A 21,460-nucleotide genomic window follows, 5' to 3' on the forward strand; every position below is an offset into this window, starting at 1 on the left:
TGACCTTTACTTATGGTAAATAAATAATAAAAAACATAAACACATATGTACATTGGTTGAAATGACGGAACTTTTCTTTTTTTATAAATACTGTAAATGGGAGATGGCGACATAACCATGAAACGACTTAAGTCGAGTCCGACGTAACCCGAGGACTGCCTGTATATAAATTTCTTTTCTTTTTTTTTTTTTTAATATATTTTATTGATATTTCGCAGAGAGGAAGGGAGAGGGATAGAAAGCTAGAAACATCGATGAGAGAGAAACATCGATCAGCTGCCTCCTGCACACCTCCCACTGGGGATGTGCCCGCAACCAAGGTACATGCCCCTGACCGGAATCGAACCCGGGACCCTTCAGTCCGCAGGCCGACGCTCTATCCACTGAGCCAAACCGGTTTCGGCTGCCTGTATATAAATTTCTTAAAATTTACCAAAGTTTTCACTTAAATAAGTAAATTTTATTGTATGCAAATTATCTAATATATATATAAAAGCCTAAGCGACTGGCTGACTATCCGGTAGCTATGACGTGCACTGACCACCAAGGGCCAGATGATCAATGCAGGAGCAGGAACCACAGGCATGGAAACATGGAACAGACTGATGAATCTCAGAGGGAAGAGGGGAGGGCGAAAAGAGATTAACAAAAGGTCTTATATGCATACTAGAGTTCTAGTGCACAGATGCATGCACCGGTGGGGTCCCTCAGCCTGGCCTGTGGGGATCAGGCCAAAACCAGCCTGGTACACAGATTTGTGTACTGGTTGGGTCCCTTGGCCTGGCTTGTGGGGATCGGGCCGAAACTGACTATCTGACACCCCCTGAGCGGTCCCGGATTGCTAGAGGGTGCAGGCCAGGCTGAGGGACCCCACTGATGTATGAATCCATGCACCGGGTCTCTAGTGCCTCAATAAAACTTTTGCTCTACTATTTACCAGTTGGTGATCTCTGATGAGTCATTTAACCTCTGAGTCTTATTGGATTCATTTGACATAAGAGTATAGTAATGCCTACTTTCCTAAACTTGCATACGAGTTCAGGATTAACAATAATATAGGCTATGTGACTGGCCAATAGTAGATGCTCAGTTAACAGCAGCTACAATTATCTTTATGGACCAAACGTGAGTTTGTTGCTACCACTGGTACAATAAACTCACTGAATGCTCATCTGTTAGTAGAGAGAAGGATTATATCTTCCTCTTGACCAGCTCCCACTGCTGGCTCCTTTATTACTCTAAAAGTGGGCTAAAGTGCTCTATTTTCCAGAATCTCTGCATCTTTCCAAACTTGAAAACTTCTTCCTTTTCCCAGCCTTTTCAAAAGTTTACTGACTTGTAATACTAAATCTGCTCCTCTAGGTCACTAGTGACTTTATTGCCAAATCTTTTTTTTTTTTTTGGTATAGCAAAGGAGATTTATTGGAGAACAAGTACAGACTCCCACATGGGGAGGGGGAAAGGGTCCCCTTTTAAAAAAAAAAAATATATATATATATTTTTATTTATTTCCAAGAGGAAGGGCAAGGGAGAAAGAGATAGAAACATCAATAATGAGAGAGAATCATTGATAGGCTGCCTCCTGCACACCCCACTACTGGGGATGGAGCCTGCAACCTGGGCATATGCCCTTGACCGGAATTGAACCAGGGACCTTTTAGTCTGCAGGCTGATGCTCTATCCACTGAGCCAAACTGGCTAGGGCTATTGCCAAATCTTTTTTTTTTTTTTTTTAAATATATTTTATTGATTTTTACAGAGAGGAAGGGAGAGGGATAGAGAGTTAGAAACATCGATGAGAGAGAAACATCGATCAGCTGCCTCCCGCACACCCCCCACTGGGGATGTGCCCGCAACCAAGGTACATGCCCTTGACCGGAATCGAACCTGGGACCTTTCAGTCCGCAGGCCGACGCTCTATCCACTGAGCCAAACCGGTTTCGGCATTGCCAAATCTTTTAAGTGCCTATTTTTGTCTTGATTCTGTAATCAGGACAAAAACTTGAAATTTATTATATTCCTTGAAATTCTCTTGGCTGCTGGGACTTTGAACTTAACATGGTCTTATACTTATACTTCTCACCATCTCCTTCACTTCTCCAAATGTTGAGACCTTTAAGTGTCTTTTATTTCCTGTTATTCAGCTATCTACTGTTTTGTGCTTAACCATAGTTTATTTTGTTAGAAATTAGGGAGTTATATGTATTTACAAGGCACTTGTACCCTATCCCTTAGCTCAGTCTACAGCCAGATTAATTTTATTTCTAAATCCCAGACTGAACTCATTGTATCACTTACTTTGCAAAAACTTGAGGGCCCTAGCTGGTGTGGCTTGGTTGGGTGTCATCTTGTTCACTGAAAGGTTGCGGGTTCAATTTCCAGTCATTGCACATGCCCAGGTTGTGGCTTGATCTCCTGTAGGGGTCGTGCAGGAGGCAGCTGATCAGTGTTTCACTCTCACATGGATGTTTCTCTCTCCCTTTCCCTTTCTGTCTCAAAAAAAAAATCTTTTACCCCCCCCCTCAAAAAAAAAAAACACCTCAAGTGATTGTATTTGGCTTATGAAAAAAAGTACAAACTAGCTTGTACTTAAAACCCTTAAAAAGAAGATTTTAGGTAGTTTCTCAGCTTGGGGGAGAGAATCTGTAAATGAATAAATACAAATAATGAAACATAATGGCAATATATAGAAATAAATAGTTGTATGCCTTTCAGGACAGTTCTGAAGAATATTTTGGTTATAAAATTAAAACATGCTCTTAAAATCTTTAAGTAGTTCCCTAGCCAGTTTGGCTTAGTGGATAGAGCATCAGTCTGCAGACTGAAGAGTCACGGGTTTGTGCAGGCTTGACCCCAGCCTGTATCGAGGTACATGTGGGAGGCAACCAATCGATGTTTCTCTCTCCACCTTCCTTCCACTCACTCTAAAAATCAATGGAAAAAATGTTCTTGGGTGAGGATTAACAAATAAATATTAAAAATCTGCAAGTAAGAAAGTAATATGTGACATGGTAAAGAAAAATTGCCCACAATCCATTTCTTTTGAGACGAACGTTTACATTTGCAAATATATTCTTAGGATTTTTCCCGGTTATCTGCACTAATAAAAGAGTAAGATGCAAATTGACCGCACCTTCGTGACACCCACCAGCCCATCAGGAGTGAGTATGCAAAATAACCCAACAAAGATGGTGGGTTAATTTGCATATACAGGTGCCAAGCAGCTGGGGTGGGATGCTTGCGTTGTCGTCATGGTGACGCCGCAGACGTTCCGCACTGCCCCAGCCGCTCCGGGCCTCTGGGCAGTGTGGGAAGGGGGAAAGGTGGCTCCGGCCAGAGCAAAGGCGGTGCTGGCAGCCAGGGGAAGGAAGGTCCATTCTTTTTTTTTTTTTTTTTTAAATAAATGTTTATTGTTCAGATTATTACAGGTGTTCCTCTTTTTTTCCCCCATAGCTTCCCTCCACCTGATTCCCCACCCCACCCCATGCCCTTACCCCCCGCCACTGTCTTCATCCATAGGTGTAAGCTTTTTGTCCAATCTCTTCCCACACCCCTCACACCCTCTCCCCCCTGAGAATTGTCAGTCCACTCCCTTTCTATGTCCCTGATTCTATTATATTCACCAGTCCATTCTGTTCTTCAGATTTTTTATTCACTTGATTTTTAGATTCACTTGTTGGTAGGTATGTATTTGATGTCATTTTGTTGTTCATAATTTTTATCTTTACCTTTTTCTTCTTCTTCCTCTTCTTAAAGAACACCCTTCAGCATTTCATGTAATCCTGGTTTGGTGGTGATGAACTCCTTTAGCTTTTTCTTGTCTGTGAAGCTCTTTATCTGACCTTCAACTCTGAATGATAGCTTTGCTGGGTAGAGTAATCTTGGTTGTAGGTTCTTGCTGTTCATCACTTTGAATATTTCTTGCCACTCCCTTCTGGCCTGCATAGTTTCTGCCGAGAAATCAGCTGACAGTCGTATGGGTGCTCCCTTGTAGGTAACTAACCGTTTTTCTCTTGCTGCTTTCAAGATTCTCTCTTTGTCTTTTGCCCTTGGCATTTTAATTATGATGTGTGTTGGTGTGGTCCTCTTTGGATTCCTCTTGTATGGGGTTCTGTGTGCTTCCTGAACTTGTAAGTCTATTTCTTTCACCAGGTAGGGAAAGTTTTCTGTCATTATTTCTTCTAATAGGTTTTCAATATTTTGCTCTCTCTCTTCTTCTGGCACCACAAAAATTCGGATGTTGGTACGCTTAAAGTTGTCCCAGAGGCTCCTTACACTATCTTCATATTTTTGGATTTTTTCTTTTTGTTTTTGTGGTTGGGTGTTTTTTGTTTCCTCATATTTCAGATCTTTGGTTTGATTCTTGGGGTAAGTTGATCTACAGTTGAGTTTCTGTATATTCTTTATTTCATACAGTGTATGCTTAATTTCTGACTGGTCCTTTTCCATTTTTTTGGTATTCTCATTAAGATCCTTAAAGGTCTCACTAAGATCCTCAGCAGTTTTTAGAAGATTCTTCAGTAACCTTATAAATGTGGTTCTGAACTCTATGTCGTCCAGTAGTTTGCTTTCTTTCATTTCTCTCATCCGTGACATGTTTCTTGGTCTCCGCATTTTGCTGCTTCCTTGTGTTGATGGAGTGGCTTTGTGTGATAGGTGACCTATAGGGGCCAGTAGCTCAGCCTCCCCAATCACTTGAGGTGGACGCCTTTGGTACACCCCTTTGTGGGCTGAGTGCAAAGTCTTGGTGTAGTTAAGCCTTGATTGCTGTTGGTACACTGGGAGGAATTGACCTCCAGGCCAATTGGCTGTGAGGACCCGCTGTGTCTATAATGGAAGAACTGCTGCGCTGGAGACACGCTTATGGTGCAGGACTTGTTTCAGTGGGGCTTTGGTGCTCACTGAGTCTGCCTCTTGAATGTGAGGAATTGAAATCTGGTGTCTCACTGACCAATAGGTACACTGGCTTCTGGATCTCCAATGGGGTGCAGGTCAGCTACTGTCTGAGGCCACCCAGCAGGCACTACAGCGAGAACTGCAGTTTTCTCCTCTTTGCTTGGGGTTTGGAGGTTTTGGAGCTGTCTGACCCGGGCTGCAAGTTTGCTAGGTTAAGCTGCAATAGGGCAGACCATTCATATGCTAAAGCCGCTGCTTGGAGCTTGGGTGGGTTCATAGATTTTGCAGGGAGGGGTCTCAGGGTGTGACTAGGCTAGGGCATGGCAAACAGTGATGGCTGCCAGTAAGTCGGCTCTGCGGCTCTGAGTCTCCAACCTTGTCCCTGCGTCCCGCGCCCAGCACAGTAAACAATTATTTCTGCATGCAGCCCTGCAAGCAAGCCTCCCTCACTTTCCGACCCCATGGCAGACAGTCCAGCTTCTCCCCGTAGGAGTTTGGGTCCCCCGCGTCTCCCCAGAAACTGGAGTTCGGAGTAATCGGGAGCTTATCTCCCTTCGGGTTGAAAACAGCAGTGCTCCCGATTCACGTCTCTGTACCTCAGCTTTTCCGCGCTTGTGCACCCCTCAATGCTGTTTGCTCTTTCCTTCTAGTTGTAGAACTTCCACTCAGCCAGCTTTCCCGTGGTTCTGGGTGATAGACGTTTTGTCTTTTAGTTGTAGTTTTGAAATTGTTGTGCGAGGCAGCAGTTTAGGTGTTTACCTACGCCGCCATCTTGGATCCTCCAGGAAGGTCCATTCTTGCATGAATCTTCATGCATCGGGCCTCTACTCGTACTAATACTTTGCATATAGGTTATTGTCTGCAATTGACATTTTTTTTTCAAATGTACTGTGTGTTTTAAAGAATACATACAGTGTGTTTCCTTTTCTTTTTTAATCCTCACCTGAGGATATATTTAAAAAAATATATTTTATTGATGTTTTATAGAGAGGAAGGGAGAGGGATAGAGAGTTAAAAACATCAGTGAGAGAGAAACATCGATCAGCTACCTCCTGCATACTCCCTAGTGGGGATATGCCTGCAACCAAGGTATATGCCGTTGACTGGAATTGAACCTGGGACCCTTTAGTCCGCAGGCCAACGCTGTATCCACTGAGCCAAACTGGTTACGGCAGCAGACATTTTTGATGCAAGTCTGATATTCTTGTGATCCTTCCCTGTCCTTATAGATTGTAAAAGTATTCAGTTGATTAATGTTTGTATTCTCTTGGTCAGGGTATGAGATCAATTCACAAGTCTTAGAGTTCTATATGATTAAGGAATGATGTGGTATAATGAAAGGTATGTAGACTTAAGGTACAAACTAATTTTGCTGCCTGTACCAGGTGTATGCCATAGGAAAGTTATCTGATAACAGAATAGTTTACTCCTATGCAAAATGGGGTCATAATATATTTAAGATATGCATTATAAGGTACATGTTAAGGGAGTTTTGATGAGCCTGGTACAATATATCTATAAATGGTAGTTATTATTGTATTAGATGCAGGATGAAATTGAGAGAAAAAAAGTAGAACTCAAGTTATGAGGAGTTGAATAAAGGGGAGAAATGAAATAAGACTTACTGAGCACCTTTGCTTCAGAGCTTTTCATACTTACTAGATGATTAAAAAATGTAAATTTCATTGAATTGTAAATGACAGGATATACTATTTACTTTGTGAAATTTGTTCATTAAGACAGAAAAAACAGATTTCTTTGGTGTATATTGTATGTTCTTTTTGTATTTCTTTGATTTTTAAGATCAATAAGTAAAAATATGAAGAATATATCTCTGGGGAAAATTGTTATGAGTTTTGAGTCTTATGAAACGGAGGTGATGCATTTTTATATAGAAGCTAGAGGCCTGGTGCACGAAATTGATTCATGGGGGTGTATGTCCCTCAGCGCAGCTTGCACCTTCTCCAATCTGGGACCCTTCTCACAATCCAGGACTGCTGGCTCCCAACTGCTTGCCTGCCTGCCTTCCTGATTGTCCCTAACTGCTTCTGCCTGCCAGCCTGATCACCCCCTAACCACTCCCCTGCCAGTCTGATTGATGCCTAACTGCTCCCCTGTCAGCCTGTTTGCCCCTAACTGCCTTCCCCTGTAGGGCTGGTCCCCCCCAACTGCTCTCCCCTGCAGGCCTGGGTCCCGCCCAACTGCCCTTCCCTGCATGCCCAGTTGCCCCAACTTCCCTCCTCTGCCGGCCTGGTCACCCCTAACTACCCTCCCCTGCAGGCTTGATCGCCCCCAACTGCCCTCCCTTGCAGGCCTCATCCCTCCCAACTGCCCTGCCCTCCTTACCATCTTGTGGTGGCCATCTTGTGTCCACATGGGGCAGGATCTTTGACCACATGGGGGCAGCCATCTTGTGTGTTGGAGTCACAGTCAATTTGCACATTACTCTTTTACAAGATAGGATAGAGGCCTGCTGCACAGGTGGGGGCCGGGTGGTTGGCCCTGAAGGGTGTCCCGGATTAGGGTGGGGGTTCCCTTGGGGTGTGCGGCGGCCTGGGCGAGGGGCCTGTGGTGGTTTGCAGGCTGGCCACGGCCCCCGGCGACCCAAGCGGAGGCCCTGGTATCTGGGATTTATTTATCTTCTATAATTTAAACTTTGTAGCCTTGAGCAGAGCCAAGCCTCCTGCTCGCTTCGTGGCCGCAGCTATTTTTGTTGGGATTTATTTATCTCCTATAATTGAAACTTTGTAGCCCTAAGTGGAGGCCAAGGCAGGCCAGGGCTTCGGGAACTTGGCTTCCTCCATCGCCGGGGGCAACTCAACCCTCCTGCTTTCTCCAGCTCCATGGCTGCTGCCATTTTTGTAGGGATTTATTTACCTTCTATAATTGAAAGTTTGTAGCCTTAAGCGGAGGCCAAGGCAGGCCAGAGCGGGCGGAAAGCTTGGCTTACTCCATCGCTGGGGGCATCTCAAGCCTCCTGCTCCCTCTGTGGCCGCAGCCATCTTGGTTGGGTTAATTTGCATACTCGCTCCTGATTGGCTGGTGGGCATGGCTTGTGGGTGTAGCGGAGGTATGGTCAATTTGCATATTATGCCTTTATTAGATAGGACTAGTGGCCTGGTGCACAGCTTTGTGCACATTAAAAGGAAATTAATTAGAATAAATATTTTAATATCGCTATTCGCCATTTCTCTGTAATAGAAGTGTCAGAGATGAAAGAAAATTAGTAAAACATATGAAAATAACAAATTGATTAATAATAACATGATATAACAATAACAAAGACATGATATAAAAACGAAAACATGATATAAAAACAAAAGCATGATACAGAAACAACATTGATAAAAACAATGACTGATAAATTGATTAAACTTATTCTAATATCTCCCTGTATACCACATTAAGAGCAAAAACACTTTCAGAGTCCTTGACCAATTTCCCTTGTGATGAAGTATTTACAACTTTAATATCACACGCTCTTTGAACTCGAGAGAAAGCAACATATAACTGACCGTCCAAAAATGGGTTCAGATAGGAATATCCATACTCTATCTAGAGTTTGTCCTTGTGATTTGTTAATAGTCATCGCAAATGCTGGCATCACGGGAAACTGTCCTCAAATTAATTTAAATCTGAGGCCAGTGTCAGAGGGGACAAATCAATTCTTGGATTCAGAACAACCTCTCCTTCCAAAGACCCTATTAATACTTCAGCTTCAATTATGTTAGGGCGCATGTGCGAGTCAGCGTTTATTGTTAAATTGCCAGTGTGCATCATTTGTACCGGCCAGCCGGTTGGATGGACGTACAGTCGTTCACTTAGCCTTTTATATATATAGATAATATTGGAGAAATAATTCTTAGTACTTAGTACTTTGAATTTGTAGTCCCATTGGCTTATTGATGCCAATATTGTGTTTCTTTAGGTTAGGTCTTAGTCATGGAACTGTTGAACTCACCTAAGGAAGGTTACTACTCTTTTTAAAACCCTCTACTTATTTCATCATCTTTAAACACTAGGCAGGACATGGTATTAAAAACAGTCATTAAACTAGGTCATAGATTTGGAATACCAAGTATCATAAAAATAAATGAATGTTTATTTCCAAATTAACATATGTATATTGTGCAAGTTTACTTTTGCTCTCCTAGTTTTTAAACTATGTGGAGAAGCGAGCATGGGTGGCTTTAGCTTCTTTGGTTAAAGGTTAAAAAGGGATAGGGTATGATAACCTTTTATTTTACTTTTTAAATATATTTTTATTAATTTCAGAGAGAAAGGGAGAAGGAGTGAGAGATAGAAACATCAATAATGAGAGAGAATCATTGATTGGCTGCCTCCTGCATGCTTTCCACTGGGGACTGAGCCAGCAACCCAGGTATGTGCCCTTGACCGGAATCAAACCCAAGACTCTTTAGTTCGCAGGCTGACGCTCTATCCCCTGAGCCAAATGGCTAGGGCAGTGGTCGACAAACTGCGGCTTGCGAGCCACATGCGGCTCTTTGGCCCCTTGAGTGTGGCTCTTCCACAAAATAGCACGGCCTGGGCGAGTCTATTTTGAAGAAGTGGCGTTAGAAGAAGTTTAAGTTGAAAAAATTTGGCCCTCAAATGAAATTTCAATCGTTGTACTGTTGATATTTGGCTCTGTTGACTAATGAGTTTGCCGACCACTGGGCTGAGTTAGTACATAAAGATCTACTTCCTTTTTTAACTGTTGTGTGACATTTCATGGTATGGATATAACACAGTTTAGACATTTTATTGATGAACTAGAGGCCCGGTGCACGAAAATTCTTGCAAGGGTAGGCCTTCCTTCTCCCGGAACTGGCTTTACTCTTTCGTGCCCTGAGCAGGCACCGGGACCCCGGCTGTTACTTTCTGGCTGCCCGCAGGCACCCGGGATGGGGGCTGGCTTTTCTTGGACCGCCCGCAAGCACTCCGGACTCCTGCAGGCACCTGGGACCCAGGCAGGCTTCTCTGTAGCCCCGGCTTTGTCAGGAAGGATGTCTGGAATGACATCTGGAAGAGGTCTGGTTTAATTAGCGTATTACCCTTTTATTATTATATTTAGTCTATTTTCAATTTTTTTTTACATATAATATTGCATGGAATATATTCTGTAGTAGTTTCTTTGGGTTCATGTGTGTTTTCTCTAGAGGAGATTCTGAGAGTAGGAATTGCTTGCTGACTCAGAGTATATGCATATCGTATATATTAGTAGATATTGCCAAATTGCCTTCTACTAGGCCACTATGCTGACTGACTGCATTTCCACTATTTCTTTATATTCTCACCAACACTGGATATTATTAAATAGTCAATTTAATTCTGTGTTCTTTTAAAAGTATGACTATCAATTATTATATCTGTTATAACCATATACATTTTATTTTGCATATACATGTATATTTTAAATTCTCACAGTTGATATTTTTCCATTGATTCTTTTTTTTAAAAAATATATTTTATTGATTTTTTTACAGAGAGGAAGGGAGAGGGATAGAGAGTTAGAAACATCGATGAGAGAGAAACATCGATCAGCTGCCTCCTGCACACCCCCTACTGGGGATGTGCCCGCAACCAAGGTACATACCCTTGACCAGAATCGAACCTGTGACCCTTCAGTCCGCAGGCCAACGCTCTATCCACTGAGCCAAACCAGTTAGGGCCCATTGATTCTTAGAGAGAGTGGAAGGGAGGGAAGAGTTGGGAAGGGAAGAGTGGAAGGGAGGGAAGAGTTGTTTGCAGTATGAGAGAGAGAGAGAGAGAGAGAGAGAGAGAGAGAGAGAAATGTGAGAGAGATACATTGATTGGTTGCCTCCCACACTTGCCCTGACCTGGGTCTGGGGCGAGCCCCCAATTGAAGTATGTGCCCTTGACCAGGAATCAAAGTCTTCAGTCTGTGGGCCGACACTCTTAACCACTAAACCGGCAGTCGGACATCTCTCTCACAATCTGGGACTGCAGGCTCCTAACTGCTCGCCTGCCTGCCTGCCTGATTGCCCCTAACTGCCCCTTGTGCCAGCAAGGTTACCCCCAACTTCTCCCCCCCTGCTGGTCTAGTCGCCCCCAACTGCCCCCCTCTGCCGGCCAGGTTGCCCCTAACTGCCCCCCTCTCCGCCGGCCTGGTTGCCCCCAACTGCCACCTCCCCACCGGCTTGGTCGCCCCTCAACTGTCCCCCCTGCCGGCCTGGTCACCCGCAACTGCCCCCCTGCTGGCCTGGTTGCTCCTGACTGTGCCCCCTGCTAGCCTTGTCACCCCATGCAGCCTGCTGTTCAGTCGTTTGGTTGTCCCTCACTAACCCCCCTGCTGGCCTGGTCACCCCACACAGCCTGTTGTTTAGTCGTTTGGTCTTCCCTCACTAACCCCCCTGCCAGCCTTGTTGCCCCACGCAGCCTGTGTTCCATAGTCCATCCGGTTGTTTCGGTTGTGACGGCCCCTGGCTTTTTATATATTAGGATAGGAAAATTCAGTTCACTATTGCAAGAAATAGGAGTAACTATAACAAATATGCAAGATTTTTATGGAGGAAATCGTAAAATAATAGCATAGACCATACAAGAAAACTGGAATGGAAAGATACACATACTATATCTGGATGCAAAGACTTCAATAAGGTAGAGACCCCAATCAAATTCCAGTATATATGCATATGGTACCAAGAAAGGTAAAACAGACTAAACTGTGAGAAAGAAGTCTCTTTCCTCTCCCCTCTGACCTATCCACACAGTTCTCTTCCCCAGAAGCAAACAACTATTATAATTTTCTTAGATATTTATCTAGAAAATTGTACGCATGCGTATATGTATGTTGTGTGTATGTCTCTGTGTCTGTGCTTATCCATTGTTCTGTACTTTGCACTTAATTTATGTGGAGGCTGTTCCATATTAATTTGTAAGTATATGTAGAGCTGCCTCATTGTTTGCAAGGCTTCATAATATTTCATTGTATGTCTTTATTGTCATTTATTTTATCAGTTGCCTCTTGAGAGACATTTAAGGTGTTTCAGATTTTTTATAATGTTTATCTTTTTACATTTCATTCTTAAAAACATTAGATAATATGTTTGTAGGAAGGATGCCTAGAAGTGGAATTGCTTGGTCAAAGAAATATTTTTCAGTTTCTCTCCATAGAATTGTACTAGTTCAGCCTTAGCTGGTTTGGCTCAGTAGATAGATTGGCAGCCTGCAGACTGAAGGGTCTCAGGTGTGATTTTGGTCAAGGGCACATGTCTGGGTTGCAGGCTTGATCCCTGGTAGAGGGAGATGATTCTCTCCCATCATTGGTGTTTCTGTCTCTCTCTCCCTCTCAGAAATCAATAAAAAAAAAATAAATAAAACAAAGTTGTACCAGTTCATACTTGTTTGCAGTATGAGACTCTCTGTACACAGTTATACCTTTTGATCTTGTGCATGTGTAAGAGAAAATTGGCAGCAAATATGCATTTTTCTTAAACATTTTACACATTTAAGAGCATTTGTACTTCCTTTTTTATGGAACTATTTTCCCTTTTTTGCCCTTTATTCTCTTTGGTTATTGGTTTTATCTCATTGATTCTAGGACCTCTTTGTCTTCAGCTTTTTAGGGTATGCTTTGCAAATATTTTCTTTGGAGTTAATCATTGTGTATGTTTGTAATATTTCCCCCGTATGGATGTCTTCTATTTTTTTTTCTTTGAAAAAAGTTCTGCCCTAACCGTTTTGGCTCAGTGGATAGAGCGTCAGCCTGCGGACTGAAGGGTCCCAGGTTCGATTCCGGTCAAGGGCATGTACCTTGGTTTCAGGCACATCCCCAGTGGGGGGTGTGCAGGAGGCAGCTGATCGATGTTTCTCTCTCATCGATGTTTCTAACTCTCTGTCCCTCTCCCTTCCTCTCTGTAAAAAATCAATAAAATATATTTAAAAAAAAGAAAAAAAAGAAAAAAGTTCTGGTAAAACATACTAATGTAAAATTTACCATTTTAAGTGTACAGTTCAGTGGTATTAAGTATATTCACAAATGTTTTGCAAAAATCATTATTTTCCAGAACTTTTTCATCATCCCAAATAGAAACTACCAATCCTGCCGAAACCGGTTTGGCTCAGTGGATAGAGCGTCGGCCTGCGGACTCAAGGGTCCCGGGTTCGATTCCGGTCAAGGGCACGTACCTTGGTTGCGGGCACATCCCCAGTGGGAGGTGTGCAGGAGGCAGCTGATCGATGTTTCTCTCTCATCGATGTTTCTAGCTCTCTATCCCTCTCCCTTCCTCTCTGTAAGATATCAATAAAATATATTAAAATAAATAAATAAATAAATAAATAAATAAATAAATAAATAAAAAAAAAAAAAAAAAAAGAAACTACCAATCCTACATAATCCTATATAATAAAAGTTTAATATGCTGTGTCCAGTTGTCTGGTCATCTGTTCAGCCAATCAAAGTGTAATATGCTAATGATATGCTAAGGCTGCTCAACCACTCGCTGTGATGTGCACTGACCACCAGGGGGCAGATGCTCCGATTGGTATGTTAGCTTGGACTGAGCGAGACGGGCTGGACATGTCCTGGACCCCTCCTGCAGTCCCTCCCTGACTGGCCAACCTCCTGCGTCCCTCCCTGGCCCTGATTGTGCACTGGTGGGGTCCCTCATCCTGGCCTGGCCTGTGCCCTCTCGCAATCTGGGACCCCTTGGCGGATGTCGGAGAGCAGGTTTTGCCCTGATCCCGCAAGCCAGACCAAGGGACCCCAGTGGTGAACGAATTTGTGCAGAGGGCCTCTAGTTAGACAATAAAGCCCAATACCTCTTACCCCAGCTCCTGGTGACCTCTATTCTACCTTTTTATCTCTTATGAATTTGCCTATCCTAAGTATCTCAAATAAGTGGAACCATAAAATATTTGTGTCTGGCTTATTTCACTTAGTCTAATGTTTTCAAAGGTCATCTATGTTGTAGCATAGGTCAGAATTTCTTTTCTTTTTAGGGCTGAATAATCTTCCATTGTATGTGTATACATTTTGTTTTTCCCTTTATCTGCCTATGGACATTTTGGTTGTATCTACCTCTTGGTTATGGTGCTATGAACATTAAATGTGCAAAATTCTTTTTGAGATCCTGCTTTCAGTTCTTTGGATACATACCCAGAAGTGTGGGATTGCTGGATCTTATGATCATTCAATTTTTAATTTTTTGGGTAACTTCCATACAGTTTTCAATGGCTGCTGCACCTTTTTACATCCCCACCCACACTACACAAGGGATCATGTTTTTTCAAACAACCAACCAATCAACCTTTCAGTTGCTCCTCACTAACCTTGTTGCTTTTGTTTTGATAGTAGTCATCCTAAGGGATGTGAGATAGTTCCTGTTTTTTTTTTTTATTTGAATTTCCGTAATAACTAATGATGTTGCGCATCTTTTCATCTGCTTATTGGTCATTTTTATATTTTCTTTGTGGTTGGGCAAGTATCTGTTTAAGTCTTTTGCCTATTTTTGTGGTGTTGTTGCGTTGTAAGAATTCTTTACATACTTAGGATATATTAATCCCTTATCCGATATTTGTTTGCTAATATTTTCTCTGATTCTGTGGGTTGTCTTCCATTCTCTGATACAGTTTCTTTGCACAAAACTTAAAATTTTTTTCCAGCTTTCTACTTTTGTATGTTTTTCTATTACTAACTAGTGTCCTTTCTTTCAGGTTTAACATTTCTTATAAGGCTGGATTAATGATGAACTCCTTTAACATTTGTTTTTTTGGAAAATTATTTTCAATTTTGAAGGAAAACTTGGTTGGGTAGAGTATTCTTATTTGGCAATATTTTTCTTTCAGCTCAAGTTTTTTTTTAAATGCAACATACAAACTTTTTAAACATAAGTAACTGTTACAGTCAACCAGGCACTTACATTAAAAGAAAAAGTAAATAGAAGAAATTTTATCTTAAACACCTTACAGTAACGTATTGTAGTTGCATTTAACTGAGCTCTGTTGCTGTGAAGAATATAGCTTGTGCACAGGTATAGATAAATGATTTGTGCATTTTCAACTATTCAATGAATACTACTTTATATACACATGTCAATTTAATTGACGATTCCCAGTTACACTTCATTTTTGTTGATCTTTTGGAAGAGGACATCTAAAGAGAAGAATATGTGGTTCTGGCTCATGAATCATGTAATGAACCCAGCCTGGTCTCTGGTTGACACCAAGTCTCCTCCATTCCTCTTCTGACATCAGAATGGTTTTTGGGTACTTGCTTGGAAAGTTCTCTGGGTAACAAGACATGCCACCACTTGTAGTGCAAATGTTTGTCCAAGTAGTAGATCTGCTTGTGGGCCATCCTGCCAGCAGGTGAGCAGTGTAGAGGGGAAGCAACAGGATGGGAAGAGTCAGGCCAATACAACAAATTGACTACCTCAGTACAAAATTTTGAAATTTGGTTTCTAGTTTTTCTTTTGTTGCCTATGCTTTTGATGCCATATCCAAGAAATCATTGCCAAATCCAATGTCATAACACTTCCTCTATGTTTTCTACTAAAATATATTTATAGTTTAAGTTATTAAATGTAAGTCTTTGATCTATTTTGACTTAATTTTTGTATGTGGTGTCAGGTAAGGGACCTAATGAATTCTTTGGTTGCAACGATTGACCTTTACTCATTTAATGGTCTTAGCACCCTTGTTAAATCGTTTGACCAAATATCTTAGGAAGTGTTTCTGGGCTTTGTGTTTCATGCCATTTGTCTGTATACTAGTATCTGCCTTTATGCCAGTATCATGGTGTTTTGACTTACTGTAGCTTGGTAGAAAGTTTGTTTTTTTTTTTTTACTTTAAATCTCGATTGTTCAGATTATTACAGATGTTCCTCTTTTTTCCCCCCATAGCTCCCCTCCACGCGGTTCCCACCCCACTCCAGGCCTTGCCTCCTCCCCCCCCCCCCCCCCCACTGACCTCGTCCATAGGAGTAAGCTCTTTGTCCAATCTCTTCCTCCACCCCCCACAACCCCTTCCACCCGAGAATTGTCAATCTGCTGCCTTTCCATGCCCCTGATTCTGTTACATTCACTAGTCTGTTCTGTTCATCAGGTTTTTTATTCATTTGATTTTTAGGTTCACTTGTTGATAGATAATGTATTTGTTGTCACTTTGTTGTTCATAATTTTTTATCTTTACCTTTTTCTTCTTTTCTTAGAGAATAACCTTCAGCATCCTCCTATATAATAAAGAGGTAATATGCAAATTGACCATCACTCCAACACACAAGATGGCTGCCCCCATGTGGTCAAAGATGGCTGCCACAAGATGGCCAGCAGGGAGGGCAGTTGTGGGCGATCAGGCCTGCAGGGGAGGGCAGTTAGGGGTGACCAGGCCTGCAGGGGCGGGCAATTGGGGGTGACCAGGCCTTCAGGGGAGGGCGGCTGGGGGTGACCAGGCCTGCAGAGCAGGGCAGTTGAGGGGGACCAGGCCTACAGGGGAGGGCAGTTGGGGGGACCAGGCCTATAGGGGCGGGCAGTTGCGGGGGACCAGACCTGCAGGGGAGGGCAGTTAGGGGTGACCAGGCTGGTAGGGGAGGGCAGTTAGGGGCAATCGGGCCATCAGGGGAGCAGTTGGGCATCAATCAGGCAGGCAGGGGAGTGGTTAGGGGCAATCAGGCAGGCAGGCGGGCGAGCGGTTGGGAGCCAGCAGTTCTGGATTTTGAGAAGGCAGTTGGACATCCCTTGAGGTGTCCCAGATTGGAGAGGGTGCAGGCTGGGCTGAGGGACACCCCTCTCCCCCGTGCACAAATTTTGTGCACTGGGCCTCTAGTTTCATATAATACTGGTTTGGTGGTGATGAACTCCTTTAGCTTTTTCTTGTTTGTGAAGCTGTTTTTCTGGCCTTCAATTCTAAATGATAGCTTTGCTGGATAGAGTAATCTTGGTTGTAGGTTCTTGCTATTCATCACTTTGTATATTTCTTGCCACTCCCTTCTGGCCTGCATAGTTTCTGTTGATAAATCAGCTGACAGTCATATGGGTTCTGCCTTGTAGGTAATGAAGTTTTTCTCTTGCTGCTTTTAAGATCCTCTCTGTCTTTTGCCCTTGGCATTTTAATTATGATGTGTCTTGGTGTGATCCTCTTTGGATTCCTCTTTTTTGGGGTTCTCTGCACTTCCTGGACTTGTAAATCTATTTCTTTCACCAGGTAGGGGAAGTTTCCTGTCATTATTTCTTCAAATAGGTTTTCAATATCTTGCTCTCTCTCTTCTTCTGGCACCCACATAATTCGGACATTGGTACTTTTGAAGTTGTCCCAGAGGCTCCTTACACTATCTTCATATTTTTGGGTTCTTTTTTCTTTTTGTTTTTCCGGTTGGGTGTTTTTTACTGCTTCGTATTTCAAATCTTTGACTTGATTCTTGGGATCCTGTAGTCTGCTGTTGAATCTCTGTATATTATTTTTTATTTCAGTCAGTGTATGCTTAATTTCTGATTGGTCCTTTTTCATATCCTTGAAGGTCTCACTAAATTTCTCGGAGGTTTCTAGAAGATTCTTGAGTAACCTTATAACCGTGGTTTTGATCTCTATATCCAGTATTTTGCTTTCATCCATTTCTTTAATTTGTGACTTGTTTCTTTGTCTCCACATTTTGGCTGCTTCCTTGTGTTGGTTTCTATGTACTGGCTAGCTGCTAAGTCTCCTTGAGTTGATAGAGAGGCCTTGTGTGCTAGGTGTCGTATATGGCCCAGTGGCTCAGCCTCCCCAGTCACCTGAGGTGGACGCTCTTGGTGCACCCCTTTGTGGGCTGTTGCAGTCTTGTTGTAGTTAACCCTTGATTGCTGTTGGTATCACTGGGAGGAATTGACCACCAGGCCAATTGGCTGTGATGAACAGCTCTGTCCACACTGGAAGATCTGTTGCGCAGGAGACACCCTTATGGTGCAGGACTTGTTTCATTGGGGCTTTGGTGCTCAATGAGTCTGCCCCTTGAGTGTGTCTCTTATGCATGTGAAGAGTTGTAATCCAGTATATCTCACTGTGATCACTGGGTACACTGGCTCTTGGATCTCCAAGGAGGTGCAAAGTCAGCCACTGTCTGGGCCTGCCCAAAAGGAGCTACAGAGACATCTGCAGATTCCTCCTCTTTGTATGGGTTTTGGAAGTGCCCAGATGAGGCCCAGCTGTGAAGCAAGGCAGACTGCTGCTGCTGGGACTTGGGCCTTCTTTAGAAACCTCTGGGGCTCTCTGATCCAGCTGCAGTTTGACAGGTTTTAGTTGGAGAAAGTACTGGCCATTCACATGCAAAAGCCACTGTGCACAGCTTGGGTGGGGTTGTCAATTGGGTGGGGCTGTGTCTCTGGGCATCACCAGGGCGGAGCAAACAGCCCTGCACCAGAGAGGTTGCTGGGTCTCTGTGCCCCGCACCCCCGTGCAGGAACAATGATTGCTGCCAGCACCTCTGAGAGAATGCCGCCCTCGCGTTCCTGTCCCGATGCCAGACAATCCAGTTTCTCCCCATATGTGTCTGGGTTCCCCAGAGTCTTGCCCGGAACTGGAGTTCAGAGCAGTTGGGAGCTTGTATCTCCCAAAAGAGCAGCACATCCAGGTGCCAGCATTTTCGGTGCCTCCGTACCACTTACCAGTCTCAATGCGCTTTCTTCACCTCTCTAGTTGTGGAACTTCCAGTCAGCCAGCTTTCCCGTGGTTCTGGGTGGTAGTTGTTCTGCCTTTTAGTTGTAATTTTGATGTGATTGTGAGAGGCAGCAAGTATAGGTGTTTACCTATGCCGCCATCTTGGTTCTCCCAGTAGAAAGTTTTGAAATCAGGAATTCTGAGATCCCCTCTTGCTTTGTTTTCTTTTTCAAGCTTTTTGTCCCTTGACATTTCATGTGGATTTCAGGATGAGATTTCCACTCTGCCAAAATATGCTTTGGGTCTTGATAAGGATTGCATTGAATCTGTAGTGTGCTCTAGAGGTAGTATTGTCTTTTGAACAATGTTTATCATGTAATCCATGAACATGGGATTTCTTTCCAATTATTTGTATCTTCAATTTCTTTCAGCAGTGTTTTATAGTTTTCATTGTGCAAGTGTTTCAACCTTTTTGTTTAATTTATTTTTATGTATTCTTTTAAATAAATTGCTTTAATATTTTGAATTGTTCATTATTGTATAGAAATGCAACTGATTTTTGCATTTAAAAATTATAAAAATGTTTTTATTGATTTCAGAGAGGAAAAGAGAGGGAGAGAAAGAGAGATAGAAACATCAGTGATGAGAGAATCATTGATAGGCTGCCTCTTGCACACCCTGATACTGGAGATCAAGCCTGCAACCCAGGCATGTGCCCTGACTGGGAATCGAACTTCATGACCTCCTGGTTCATAGATCAACGTTCAACCACTGAGTCACATGGTCCAGGGTGGATTTTTGCATGTTTTTGTATTCTGAAACTGCTTGTATGTTTTCTACATATAAGATCATGTCATCTGCAGAGATAATTTTATTTTATTCTCTCATTATTTGGATGCCTTAAGTCCTTTTTTTTTTTTTTAACCTAATTAATCTGGCAAGGACTCCCAGTACTGTGTTGAGTTAGAGTGGTGAAAGTAGGCATCTGTGCCTTGATCTTAATCTTAGAGGCAAAGCTTTTGGTTTTCACCACTGAGTATGATGTTAGCTGTGGGTTTTTCCATGTGTGACTTTTATCGTGTTGCAGAAATTGTCTTCTCTTCCTAGTTTATTGTTTTTATCATGAAAATATTTTGTCAAACAGTCCCTGCCCCCTCCCCATTTAGATGATCAGGTATTTTTCCCCCTTTAGTCCATTACTTTGATTTCCTTATATTGAACTGCCAAAGCATTTTGGGGTAAATCCCACTTAGTCAGTATATAATCTTACCATGCTTCTGAATTTGGTTAGCTACTTTTGTTGAGGATCTTTACATCTATATTCATGAGTAATATTGGCCTGTAGTTTTCTTGTAATGTCTTCATCTGAATTTGTTATCAGGTTATTGCTGGTCCCATAGAATGAGTTAGGAAGTGTTCATTCCTTTCTACTTTTTTGGAAAGAATTTGAGAGGGATCAGTGTGAATTCTTTTTTAAATATTTGGTAGCATGTACCAGTGAAGCATGTTCCTGGGCCTTTCTTTGCTGGGAGATTTTTTTCCCCTCAAAGATGTTTTTTAAAAAAAATGATTTTAGAGAGAAACATCAATTGGTTGCATTCTGCATGTGCTCTGACCAGAAATTGAACCCATAACCTAGACATCTGACCAGTGATCTTTTGGTGCATGAGAAGATGCTCAACCAACTGACCCACAATAAACAGGGCTGCTGGGAGATTTTTGATGACTTATTTAATCTTTTTACTTATTACCATTCTAAACAGATTTTGTATTTTTTATTGACTAAGTTTTTATAGTTTGTGTATGTATAGGAGTTTGAATATTTTATCACTAGAGGCCCGGTTCACGAAATTCGTGCACTGTGGGGGGGGGGGTGTCCCTCAGTTTAACCTGCACCCTCTCCTATCTGGAACCCCTCGGGAGATGTCTGACTGCCTGTTTAGGCCCAATCCAGGCAGTCGGACATCCCTTTCACAATCTAGGACTGCTGGCTCCCAACTGCTCGCCTGCCTGCCTGATCACCCCTAACCACTCCCCTGCCAGCCTGATCGATGCCTAACTGCTCCCCTGCCAGCCTGATCATCCCCAACTGCCCTCCCCTGACAGCCCGGTCACCCCCAAATGCCCTCCCCTGCATATTCCCTCTTTATTAGATAGGGTTTTTTCTTTAGCATATTGGACAGCCCTATCTGGTTTGGCTCAGTGGATGGAGCATCGGCCTGCAGACTCAAGGGTCCCAGGTTCGATTCCAGTCAAGGGCATGTACCTTGGTTGGGGGCACATCCCCAGTGGGGAGTGTGCAGGAGGCAGCTGATTGATGTTTCTCTCTCATAGATGTTTCTAGCTCTCTATCCCTTTCCCTTCCTCTCTGTAAAAAATCAATAAAATACATATTTTAAAAAAAAGAAACATTTAAGATTCCTCCATATCTGCCTGGCTGGTGTGACTAAGTGGTTGAGACCACAGGCTTCCACGCCTGGCCGGGGATGGCGCCCGGGGGGTGCGTGTCCCGGCCAGGCTGAGACCCCAGCCCAGGCTGCCGCCGCTGGCCAGAAGATCGTGTGGCGGGGGTGCGCGGCCTGAGACCCCAGCCCAGGCTGTGGCAGAAGATCGTGTGGCGGGAGTGCACGGCCCTGCCAGCCTGAGACCCCAGCCCAGGCTGCGACAGAAGATCGTGTGGCGGGGGTGCGCGGCCCTGCCAGCCTTAGACCCCAGCCCAGGCTGCCGCTGTGGCCGGAGAATCCCCTGGCTTGGGTGTGAACCCCTGCTGGCCTGAGACCCCAGCCCAGGCTGTGGCCGGGGATCGTGCTGGGTGCTGGTGCCTCCCAGCCGGACACCCCGGACTGCCATTGCTGGGCAGAATGGGGCACTCTGGCGGGGCTAAGAGGACTGGGCGCCACCATCTTGTGGCTATGGGTGCCGCCATTTTTGTAGCGGAGTGACGGTTAATTTGCATATTACTCTTTTATT

At 43.4% G+C, this 21,460-nt stretch overlaps 1 protein-coding gene and 1 pseudogene across 11 annotated transcripts in view; one reads left to right on the forward strand and one right to left on the reverse strand.

The window, feature by feature from the left end:
- ZMYM2 (zinc finger MYM-type containing 2) overlaps positions 1-21,460 on the forward strand; it is a 192,902-nt gene that overhangs the window by 10,236 nt on the left and 161,206 nt on the right. The gene's annotated exons all lie outside the window — the stretch shown is intronic.
- Positions 14,983-15,217, reverse strand: LOC308245240 (cyclin-dependent kinases regulatory subunit 2-like; annotated as a pseudogene). The gene has a single exon. The product of its transcript is annotated as a cyclin-dependent kinases regulatory subunit 2-like (transcript).

Source organism: Plecotus auritus (genome assembly GCF_963455305.1).
Source record: "Plecotus auritus genome assembly, chromosome: 3".
In the NCBI taxonomy this organism is placed as follows: Eukaryota; Metazoa; Chordata; class Mammalia; order Chiroptera; family Vespertilionidae; genus Plecotus; species Plecotus auritus.